The sequence below is a fragment of the Plodia interpunctella genome, chromosome 15, assembly GCF_027563975.2.
Source record: "Plodia interpunctella isolate USDA-ARS_2022_Savannah chromosome 15, ilPloInte3.2, whole genome shotgun sequence".
Lineage (NCBI taxonomy): Eukaryota > Metazoa > Arthropoda > Insecta > Lepidoptera > Pyralidae > Plodia > Plodia interpunctella.
Genome location: NC_071308.1, coordinates 9,393,463 through 9,406,675, shown reverse-complemented (window position 1 = coordinate 9,406,675; position 13,213 = coordinate 9,393,463). Strand labels below are relative to the sequence as shown.

General features: G+C 36.3%; 1 protein-coding gene across 4 annotated transcripts in view; it reads left to right on the top strand.

The window, feature by feature from the left end:
- The first annotated feature begins 8,625 nt into the window (after positions 1-8,625).
- Positions 8,626-13,213, top strand: part of LOC128675832 (uncharacterized) — a 180,375-nt gene continuing 175,787 nt past the window's right edge. For all 4 annotated transcript variants that reach the window (XM_053755533.1, XM_053755534.1, XM_053755530.1 and 1 more), the window contains exon 1: positions 8,626-8,909. The gene's annotated coding sequence lies outside the window, so the exon portion shown is untranslated. The remainder of the gene's footprint in view (positions 8,910-13,213) is intronic.

Here is a 13,213-nt window from a genome sequence, read left to right as displayed (position 1 = left end):
CATACAAACTCACAAACGCTTACCTCTTTATAATAATAGATAGATTCGACTGTCATTTTACCGACTTTCGACAGCTAGTTGTTCAATGTGACTGGCTTTCAACGGTTTTTGGGAATGTGATTGCCTATCAGCCTCGGTGGCGCAGTGGTAAAGTGCTTGCCTCTGAACCGAGAGGTCCCGGGTTCGATCCACGGTTGGGTCATGATGGAAAATGATCTTTTTCTAAATGGCCCGGGTCTTGGATGTTTAACTATATATGTAGTATATGTTATAAAATATAGTATCATTGAGTTAGTATCCCATAACACAAGTCTAGAACTTAATTCGGGGCTAGCTCAATCTGTTGTGATTTGTCTTAAATAAACCCCGAGTCGATTCACTAAGTAGATAATTTTAACGTGTTTGAAATTATGTGAAAAGTTTACCAGGTGAAGTGATAATAGTCATTCTACTATTTAAAATATAAAATAATGCGGCTCGCCCCGGCTTTGCTCGAGTAAGACCATACCCTATGTCAGCCTGAAGATTTCGCCTATCTCTGTGCCAAATATCATCAAAATCGTTACCAGTAGTTTTTGAGTTTATCCGTTATAAATAAAAATACTTTTCTCTTTATAATATTAGTATGGAAATACTGAATGTTTCTGTCATACAATTACAAAAACACGGTAATGTCACTGACCACACACAACCGATGTTATGTGCATCACGTACACCCGTCTAGACGCCAGGCCTTAACGATTGTAAAAATGTCTTCGTTGATGCATTTTCCGTTTTCATACGTGTCCGAATGGTCGGGTTATGATCGTGTTGCATCCTCCGTTTACTGCAAAGTAAATAATAAATAAATATATTAGGACAAATCACACAGATTGAGCTAGCCCCAAAGTAAGTTCGAGACTTGTGTTATGGGATACTAACTCAACGATACTAGATTTTATAACAAATACATATATAGATAAACATCCAAGACCCGGGTCAATCAGAAAAAGATCATTTTCCATCATGACCCGACTGGAGATCGAACCCGGGACCTCTCGGTTCAGTGGCAAGAACTTTACCAATGCGCCACCGAGGTCGTCAAAAAGTAATCGTGTTTTATTCAAAAACTAGATGTCGCCCGTCGCTTCGCTCCCGTGGGAATTTTGAGATAAAATATAGCCTATATCGGTAGTGGTGTAATGGTTTGTATACCAATCTGATTCATGTATAGTAGTTTTCATCGTCCACCACTTGCTTCCGGTGAAGGAAAACTTCGTGAGGAAACCTGCATACTGGTTGATTCTTATTAACTTGTGTGTGAAAAGGCAATGGAAAACCACTCCATTAACAAGAAAGTAGTTGTGTGTTATTCATTCCACGTAATAACCACGATCCTCAGCCATGAGGAATATGACTATGAAGAAGGATAGCTTGCTATAGGCTATTATATAGGCTATTATTGCATTATCCAATACGACTATGAAGAATCATAGTCGTATTGGATAATGTACCTTTCTAATGGTGAAATAATTTTTGAAATCGGTTCGGTAGTTTCGGAGATTACCCGCCTCAAACGCTTACGCTCTTTATAATAATAGTAATTTACTTGTTCATAAATAAGTATATTTATATATTTTTTCCACACGTGGGTACAAATCTTAAGTAGGTGTACCGTTCGTAAAAAACCTAAAAATCTGAACAAAACGAAACATGTACAGTATTATAATTACTAAAGTCTGTCACGTTTTCGCTAGTAAACCGATGTTGATGAAATATTGAATCATACAGTTAATGACCCGAGGTTAATCATAGGCTATCACCAGCGTAGAAAGGTGAATTTCACGACTGTTTAAACGCGGCGTGTAGCGTTTCATTTTTTTTGAATAAAGAATATTATATATTTTTAAATTAAACATTTATAAAATTAACATTGTACCAGTACTTTGCTTATTTATAAAATATGATAATTAAATTGATTACTGTGTATGGTACAATTTAATAAACACTAATGACAGCCCGCGACGGCGTTCAAAACGCTCGTGAATATCACCCAGACGCGTGTAACACCTAGGAGTACAATAAAAAAAAGTTGAACATAAACCTCCTCTTTCCAAGTGGGTTAAAACGGTGGTCTATGCGCTTGTAGAAAGTGCGTAGTATGTAATCTATCAGTCACAGCATAATCACTAAACACACGCTGCCGCTTCCTGCGCCCCTGGTAACTGGACTACGGTACTCCAATATTGTTTGTGGTAATCATAGACGAAACACCCCATTATTTCCTAGTCTATGGCACTTGACTTGATTCGCGTGATGACCATGAAATTTTGAGTAGAATGATAGGTCTATGTTTTCTACTTTCTATGCGTAATAAAATTAGCTTCTATTGCTGTAGAGGTCCATTTGACATATTTATAAGGTATACTGTACACTGAACATATTAAGAGAAGTCAGCCTATCACATTAGATTGATAACTACTTGCTATACAACGAGGAGCTCCAGTAAATTTAAATAAGTATATATTTCAGCTACAAAGTTGAAACAAGTATATTAGATACCTAATATATGTAAGTATTAGAATGAATTTATCTATATGCTAGAAGAACAAGATTTGCCTCAATACTGGACTCTCGAGGGACAGAAAAACATTGAATATCCTAGCGGCTTCTATTTATACATAGATTGTAAAAGTCAATCAAGGTTTATAAGACTGCAGATGCTTCTCATAGACTAGAAATCTAATTAATACATAATCCCACTAATAAGTCCGATTCAGCTAAATGTTGCCTTTGAGGTTCGTAACTCTAGATCGGGGTTGTGAGGCCAGGTCAGCTTACAAAATATGATACGCGACGTAATACGACATCCACGGTAGGATATAGAGTGGTTGTATTTTAGGGCGGAACCACATGCCACGGTTCGCAACTCTGGCTCTGTCTACTTCGTAAAGGAAAATGAATATGTTTTGTAAAATAACCTTTAGACAGACGATTGTTTTATAAACAAGATTACGAACTTCATTGTAAAGGATGAGAACACTGATTTGTAGATATTAACCTCAATTTGTTATATAAACAATGATCGTGTGTGTGGTGGTTAAGTAGGATTGGTCAAGGAGCACCTTAGGTGCTACGGTACTTGGTTCGAATCCTACATGTGTCTTATGTAATTCTATAGCTACTTACTAATCTAAGTATGGCAGTTTATATTTAGAAATGGTGAAGAAACCCGATTTATAACTTGTGTGAATTGGAGCAATTTATAAAACTCAATTTATAAAAGTAATATATTTACGACACTTAAAAAGTCGGCAACGTAACAGTGACCTGTATGCCGGCGTCCATGGGCTGTGGTGTTTGCTTACCATCAGGCGACCTGCGGCTGCCCACTATACTATTAAAAAAAACCAAGTTGCCCGGTTCGGCTTTGACGTCGGCTACTATCGCCGAACTTAATTGCTAACACGAATGAATATAGTTTGTATAAGAGCTTTAATTTGAATGTAATGAAAACCAGTGATATATTTTACAGCCCGCCAAAATTTTGCGATTCAGTGTACCGAATTCTACAATATAGCTGCGACGCGACATACAAAACCTGCACGCGTAAACCAAGCCCAGGTGACAGGTGATAAAAACAAAATAAAAATAAACGAAAGAAAAAAAACACACTTAAGATTTTATTCGTACAAATATATTTTATACTTCTAATTTTAATTGGTATTTTATTCCACTTCTCTACTTCTATGTGACTATGTTGGTTAAAACTATATTAATATTTACTAATATATTCACAGAATGAGAACTTTCCCTACAACTTGCCCCATTGATGCGGTACTTATGTCGACAGAAAACCGATACGGAACTCGTAATCGGACTGATTCGTTGTAATCGATTCCGATTTCGAGGGAAGTGAGATGAACGTATGTAAATTGGGATTTTAAAATTATGTTGAATCAATGTCATTTATTGTGATCATTCTATTAGTTATATCTAGTTACAAATAATTAATCTCTTCTTAGTACCTACCTAGTCTGGGGACTAAAGAAATTAGATCAAACCAAAAGTTACGTATTTTTTAAAAATAAACAATTTGATTTACTTAGCTAGTACATTGCATGAAAAACATCGAATGTCTCTTTCGTCTGAGCGTTTTTCCGGTTCCCATTTCAGCATTTGAGTGTCGGAGCCCAGGTCCGCTACCACAACGACAAAGAACAGAATTTATGTGCCATCTCCTTCTGCTTCCGTTTAATGTTTATTTAATTATATAATATACAATTTTTATTTATGTAAACCTTTCGTTTATTTATGTATATAATAATTGTACAATATTGTAGCCGACCAAACAAAACTACTTGATTTAAAAAAAAATCGAATATTTGATAACTTATGACGACAGAATGCTTGGAGCTGTACAATTTTTGTAAGTAATTTTCGCTTATAAATCTTTTGTCGGCATCGTTACCAACCTTTACAATACAACCCGTGTGAACTTTACAAGCCGATAATAAAGGATATAATGCAATGATAGAACTGTTTGATTGAATTGGCGGTTTATAATCGAGTGTCTACTCGCGTGCGAGCAGCCCCGGGTGACGCGTGATCTTTGACTCCTTTTGTCTTCTGTTTTGGTTTAAATCGGGAAGAAAAGGCGGATAATTTTGATGTAAGTATTGCGAAAAATTTAAAATTAATATATATTTGACTTTTTTTTATTTGCTGTTCTGTTTCCGTAGTAAAATATCACAAACAAAACTGTTGAGACGCAGCTCAGAAAATATCGTGCGAGTTTTTCATGTAAATCTTTCGCCCTCAGCTTATAGCATTTCAACGGTTGATTTTTTGAAAAAAATATACCCTATGTTTGACCTCGGATATTTAATTGTATCTATTTCAAATTTCATTAAAATCAGTCCAGCGGTTAAAAAGTGTAATAGACAGACAGTAAATATGGATATGGCAGTATACGTACGTAACTATAATATATTTTGGTAATATTATGGTCACAGATATCCTACAAAATGCGTTATCGTAAGCCAAAAATTAGGCATTTTTTACAAAATCGAATAAAAGGGACTGAGGATCCAATTTCAACTAGTTTTTCTGTAATCTCGTTGTTTTAGATCACGATATAAATTTCCCGAGTATTCATTAGTCGAGATGTAGACAATTAATTAATCGATTTAAATAATACTTACTGTTATTGGAGATCAATATTTTCATGGCATCCGATTAGAAATGGATACTAGTTTCTAGTTTTCTCCATAGTTCAAAGACGTATAACCAATCCCATGCTCTCCGTAGGAGGTACTGATTGCTATACAAACGAGATTTCACAAAAATATATATGATGTATTCAGTTCAGTTTCGTAGTTTTGTATGAAAATGTGGAAGAGCTATGTATTAAAATAAATTACAAATAAAATATACGCGTCTTATAAATAAAAAAATCTTCTAGAACGCGCCGTATCGAAGCAATGTGCCCAGAATACTGACTGCTTATTGGAGTAATATATACACATTTAGTGCGTTTGTTTAGTCTCGTTTTTTACTAAATGCAATTAATTACACATTTACAAAAAGTCTACAACGTAAATGCGACCAAAACTTTGTAGTCAAAATTATTTCAATAGGCTTTCTGAGAGAAACACACGACATTTTTACAGTATCTATAGAACCCATGCATCGCTTGTATCTTGGACTGAACTGACTGAATGAATGAATGACAAATTTAATTGTTCAAATTATCGTTTTAAGGTTACGACTCGGTCATGTCAAGTTGGATAATCATAACTTTTCCATTTCCATTGAAAATTCTATACTAATATACAGGAAAATCTACATCTTATGTTACTGCAATACTACTAGTTTTTTGCCTGCAGCTTCGCCTGCGTAATTTGCAAAGGTACCCGATGTCCTTCTCCATACTTCAAACTATGTGTATTCAAAGTTTCAACAAGATTGGTTGAGTAGATAGAGCGTGAAGCAGGTAACAAACAAACTTACTTTCGTATTTATAATATCAGTTAGAATTTTTATGGTTCTGAGCATGAGTGACAATCAGGAGTTTTTCCTCTAACTACATAACATTACACAATTTCCTCATTTTCATAGTCGTAATTCCTCATGGCTGAGGGTCGCGGTCATTACGTGGAATGAAACACACACAACAACTTTCTTGGCATTATTAATGTAGTGGTTCGCCATATTTTTCTTCACCATTTCACACACAAGTTAATAGGTAATAATCAAAAAGTGTGCAGTGTGTTTCCTCACGATGTTTTTCCTTCACCGGAAGCAAGATGTGGTAGATGAAAACTACATGAGTCATATTGATGTACAAACTCATGTGACACTAGTAGGATTCGAACCTGGGATCTTTCGATCCACAGGCGGGCGTCTTAACCTTTACACCACAACCGCTTCACTATTACATTACTTACTATATTACATAGAAAAGTAAAAACAGATTATACTGCATGTCAAGTTGCTAATCTCTATGCTGTAGTAATAGAGGCGATATTTGCAAGAATCGAAGACGATGTTATTCCAATCAACAGGAAGATTCAGGCGTCTCATTTCCCCAAGAATGCAGTACTTATGTGATCATGTGGAGCCCAGGAGTAAGTTGCTGGCGCTGGGGAGCTAAAACAACTACAAAAAAAACATAGTACGTTTGTTTATAATATTGTAATATAACTTATTACGCGGTGCGGTGGTGGTGTAATGGTTAAGACGCCCGCCTGTGAACCGAAAGGTCCCAGGTTCGAATCCTACACGTACCACATGAGTTTGTATACCAATCTGACTCATGTGTAGTAGTTTTCGTCGATCACCACTTGCTTCCGGTGAAGGACATTGTAAAAAAAATGTAAACTCATGTTTTTGCAAATAAATAATCTTTGTCTTTTGTCTTTGTAAGGAAAACATCGTGAGGAAACCTGCACTCTGGTTAATTATCAACTTGTGTGTGAAATTGTGAAGGCAATGGCAAACCACTCCATTAATAGTGCCAAGAAAGTCGTTATGTGTGTTTAATACCACGACCCTCAGCAATGAGGAATACGACTGTGAAGAGTGAAGAGAAAACTTATTACAATAAGAAAATTTCATATAATCAGTTCTACATTCACAAGTTTGACATATGAATAAATCAAGATTTTCTTTACCCATTTAGTGTAAGTATAAAAAATCTAATTTGCTTATAGTAAATTAGGTTTGCGAATATTGGTGTGTCTACAAAGACCACAAAGTAAAAACAAAGAGGAGACTCTTTCTTATTCGCAGTTGTGTGACCATACGCGGGGTTGAGGCAGACGGAGCGTGAAAGGTATTCCTTAATGTGAAATACGTCATAGACGCGGACTACACCGGATCCTTCTCTATAGATAAATTTGGTTATTAACAAAGATCTTTGTTTGGTAAGTAGACAAACAAGCATGCGGCCCATCTAATGGTAAGTGGTCACCGCAGCCTCCAACACCAAAATCAACGGTAACATACCACAAGCCGTCCGGCGACGCGACATTTCCCAACCTCTTCGAGTTTCTCGTATATTAAACTAGACATAATTACTACATAAATTCACTATTGCTGGGTTTCTGTCCGTCTGTGTGTCTCGTTAGATATACAACTGGGTGATATGGGAGAGTTATGTATATGTCTGTTTTATTTCACCTGATGGCTTATAGGAAACTAGTTGTTTACCCGCGGCTTCGTCCGCTTAATGCCCTCGGGAACAGTTTTTTTTTTCGTATTAAAATGGGATTGGGATAGTTGGAAGAATTTTATTACGTAGTTTCGATTAGGTATATAAGACTAAAACTGCTTTCAGTCGGTCTTTGTGGAAGTGAAAATCAAAATCAAATCGTCATCCTTTTCACGTCACATTCTAAATTAAAATTAAATTAGGTAATAGTAGCTAGTAGTTTGTAGCTTTGGTAGCTACTAGTCTTTGGGAGAGGCCTATGTCCAGCAGTGGACTTCTTGTGGCTGAGATGATGATGAAGCATAAGGAGAAGATGAAGCATAGAAGGTACGATGGCGGGTGGGGTGAAGCTGTAAGCGCAGACGGAAAACAGAGGGTAGTCCGGCAGCTAGATGGGTCGACAATGTAAAGGTAATAACTGGATTGGGGTGGCCCTGGACAGAGAAAGTTGGCATTGCTAGACGGACTAGACCGTAAACCATAGAATTCGATGGATAATTAAATAAAATACGATACAACACATAATTTCATAGGAGCGTTTCGTAAGTATATTTGTTTAAAAGATCCCCTTCAAATAATGGCCAAACCTTCTTAATCAAGCGTCGTAACAAGAAAAAAAAAAATCGCCAGTCAGTTTTGACGATAAGTGATCGTGCAAAATTAAGAAAAAATGTTGCAATATCTCTCGTGGGTGTTCCAAACGAGCGCGTAAACTTACCCGTTTTGAGATTATATCCTTCCAGTGTATAAATAAATTGATATGCATAATTTTGGGCTTCCAATAAAAAAATACCGTGGCGCATTTTGGGCGCAGCGGATTATCTCGTCAATTTTGACATGCTCGAGATTTGAAATCGCCGCCGTTGGAGTGTCAAAGAAAACCGATTTTTCGTGCAGTTTCAAAATAAAATTAAAAAGAAAAAAATTATCACGGGAGATAGTCGTGTCGTGGCTCAGTGCGAGTTTTGTAGGCAGAGAGTGCGCCCGCTCCCGCCTCACGTATTGGAGTTACATCCACCACGCGTGATGTTCCATTTTTGAAAATTCTCAAGACTCTTCGATATTTAAAAATTTTTACTGATGTTAGTTTTTTTAGTGTACCTACTAGTGTTTGACTAATAGTGTTGTGCTGTGTTTGAGTTTCAGTGTAACTTTTTTTGAATATTTTTGTGTCTGTTTGGTACGTGGTCGACAGAGATAATGCGAGTTTGTTTTGGTATGTCCCCATCTTTTATTAATACTCCTAACTATTAATCGTATGCAAATAATTTTATTACATGTCTTCGAGCCGCATTATATAAGTTAAATTCGGTGACGATTTAATTAGATTAGCACTGAAATAGAACGGAATTCCTATTGGAAATAAAATGGATTCCTTTGACTAAGAATCGCCAGACAATGATGTGTGTTTAGTCTAAATTAGTTTTCCATTTAACTAAACGGCTAAGGCTAAATTAGATACTTTCTAGTGCCGACTCCAGTTTTATTGCTTAGTAAAAGTAAACAGTCTGTAAGTGCATACAAAAGCTCATAAATATTGCATATTCCTGTATACAATCTACGTGCTTTATATACATAATTGCATTAGAACTGACGTGTTGTAAATTATATCGTTTGTAAAACTTTATGTGACGAGGATTCCAATAGAAACTTTCGTTTGAAGGCATTCGTGATTACCTTTTTCGTAAAATATTACAATAAATTATTTTATATCTGGGACGAATAATTCTCGTAATTAACTTAAAAAAAATATGTAAATGGACATTAATCACACATAAATTACTTTGTAACCACATGATTTGAAAATCGATAAATATTTTTGAACTGAACCTTATTTCTGTATTACATATATTTATAGAATGATTACCTATTCACTCGTAACCCGTATTTTATTTAATTAAAAAAAAAAAACTTGAAATTAGGAAAACAATTTCGTGCCGGGTAAAAAGTTTTTACACGGCACGAAATTGTTTTCCTCACTCAACTCATAGTTCGACCTTTTTACTAAAAAGGTCGAACTATTGAGTTGAGTCCATTCCGGCATGATAGGGATCAATACTGTTTCTTTTGACATTTCTTCTCAGCAGTGGTCGTTCCAAAATACTAGTAGTTTTTAGGGTTAGTAAATATTATTTAATTTAGAATATGACGTGAAAAGGCGTATTTATTGAATAAATGATTTGATTTTTGATTCATTCCTACACCGTCTCTCGGCAACAGTACGGCATTGGTTTACTCCGAATGTTCCCTATTACTTTCGGGGCTGTGACACCGCGAAGCCCGAGGTCAGAGTAAAAAATAACCTTAAAACTTGATGATTCGGCTGTGATTTTACACATAACAAGCCGGCTTGCCTGCTGTAAAATCTGCCTGATGACAACTCTCGTCGGGAATGCTATCCTCCTTATCAGCTGCTGTCTAGGCTATGTGAATCCCTTAGTCGCTTCGTACGACATCCACTGAAGGATGTGGTCCTATACTATTATCAAATATATATTATGGGAAATCACACATATTGAGTTAGCCCCGTCATCCGGCGGCTAGATGGGTCGATGATATAAAGGAAATTGCTGGCAACAACTGGATGGCGATGGCCCAGGACAGAGATGGTTGGCGGAGACGGAAGGAGGCCTATGCCCAGCAGTGGGTCACGGAGGGCTGCAGGTGGTGATGATGATGAGTTAGCCCCAAAGTAAGTTCGAGACTTGGGTTGTAACTATTATCTAATATAATATATTATATAAACATTCAATGACCCAGGTTAATCTGAAAATATCATTTTCCATGTTGACCTAACCGGGGATCGAACCCGGGACCTCCAGTGTAGCAGTCCGGCATGATGACCATTAGGCCAAAGAAATCTTGTTCTTATACTTAAAATATGACTTTGACGCGCGAAATTTCAATTAAAACAGCAAATTCGGAATAACAGACCAGAAGTTTATACAAAACTTAAGTAACTTATCTTGTAAAATCTGGTTTGTACAAATATCAGTCAATATTATTTGCTCGACTGCACGGCCGACATTATATTAATCTCCACAAACTCATAGAAAACTCGACGCTATTGCGTTCGCATAAAGACCATGTTAGTTAACTTGATGTGTAGTTGACTGTAGCTACATCGAAAGGCACTTGTACAATTTTAACGTCACCGTTTAAAGCTCTATATTTCGCTCTGTATTAGATTTATGTAGTTCTGTTCTGTCTAATCACTCCGTCATGTCTGTCTGTAGCACATATATGAAATAGGTAGGTTCTAAAATGTATAATCGATTCCGATCGATCGATCGATATAATCGATCCCTTTTATCTGAGCATTTTGCTGATTGCTTCTTTAAACGCCGAGCGTCGGAGCTCAGTGGCCGTTTTCCCACTTTTCCTTTTCCACTTCACACTCACTTCACTCTTCGCACTTCGCACTTTTTTCATTGTCACGCATAATTATTTCGTTGACGTCATGAAGCCAGCACTTTTTGTATAATTGGGCCGACGTGTCAATCAATTCTCGGTTTGGTTCAAAATTGCCCGCTACTTCTGTTACTATGTTGAGATATTTTTTTTCTAATAGCTCTCCGCCTAATCTCAAGGAAGTCACACACTAAATATAAATTTTCTAAGCACAGGTATAGAAGAAAATGTACTAATATTATAAATAAGAAAATCTGTCTGTCACGCTTTCACGGCTAAACCGAAGCGGCATCGCTTCGGTTTGGCCTGATTTGATTGAATATTTGAATAGACATACTTAATAAGTATGAAGTATGTATCTAAACAGATTTTATTAATACTATTATTAATATGACATAGTTACATAATCACGTAAAATCCAATGTTCGGATTTCAATGCAATTTGGTGTTTTATTACCCGTGTAGGATAGGATATAATTCAAATTCAATTCAAATTCTTTATTCAATATAGGATGATATACGAGTACATCACTTGTTGACGTCAGAAAATTACTTAAACTAAGTCTACTGCCGGCTTCCAAAGCGGGTGATGAAGAAGAATAAATAACCCAGGAATACGATACGATACTTTTTATCCCGAAATTCGTACAGAAGTCCCGGGGCGTAGCTAGTCGTGAATGGCCAAATGTGACCCAGTGACAGGCTTGTAGACACAACAAGCAAAACGCATTTCTTTTTTGGAAACACGTCATTTAGTCTGGCGAGACACTGTGGCCACAAATCAGTCAGATTTAGTCATAATCGTAAAATTTCTATGTTGGCACACGAGACTAGTGTGTGGCGTACAGTGGACAGCACGTAACCTTCCCATATTGAATGTAAGTTCGCCCCTATTACCGCGGCATAAAGATCCATCAATGGTAACTAGATTATGCAGTCGACTGTACTTATCGGCGACTTATAAATGCAGTACGCGTAAAAATAAACGTTTATGTACCACAACACTACGAAGAGCACATCGCTATAAATATTGAAAATTGACCAATATTCTAAAGCTCTCTGTTATGCGCTTGTATAAAAAGGTTCGCAATGAATGCATTGTTGTCAATGCATTAATTTATTTATTTATTTTTAGGAAGACTTACAGCTAAAGAGCAAATAAATAGAAATGAAAGTTAAAAATAGGCAGCCAATTTATCTTATTAATCATCTAATTTTTTTTAAACTTCTATGTGTGGAGAAAGTCTCCACACATAGAAGTTTAAAAAAAATTAAAAGATTCTCTTCTTATTTTATGACCAGCGCCTGCCTGGGACCCGGTTCTCACGCTTCAGTCAATTAATTTTTTTCAATTCAATTCGAACTTGGTACCTATCGATCACAGGTGTTTTAACCACTAAACCACCGTTAGCAGTGCTGGAAGGACAATAACAGGAAACGCGTTTGGCGCAACATATAGCACCTTTGATGTTACCGCGAGATACGATGCGCCCGCGCCGGTATGCAAGTTTATATCATTACCACTTTGGACTACCAGAATTGTCCCAAGTAGAATGTTAGACCTCGCTCGATATATAGTACTTAAAATAGATAATAAAACTTAACAAAATGCGTAGCACTTTTCCCATTGCAGCGCTCGACAGGGTCTTTAATTGTTCCTGTATTTGTGAACTAAGTTTGTACATTGAAGAAGCAATAAATATGATTTTATTCGATTTAAATTTCCTCTTGACCTCATAAGAGTACTCTTATTACGAAAAAAAAAATGAAAAAGCGTGCGTCTAATCGAAATGATTATAAGGTAATGTAAACAAATCGTTAGTTGTATTTCAACAACTTTTATACGCAAGGACAGCCACAGTTTTATCGTATATCAAACGACCTAGACTTAGATTTATTCGATACAGTTTGATTAAAAGGAATCCAGTTCGAAACGGGCGCGAATAAATTTTATAATACGACATTACTTGCCTCCTAGGTTGTCTTGCTCCCTCGCTCTGTCACAACATAGTTGTAATGATATAAGGTACATAAATAGATATATGCTGTTCTCCGCAACTTTTAGTTCTGTTTATTTAAAATAGCGTATGTATGAATATACAAATATCA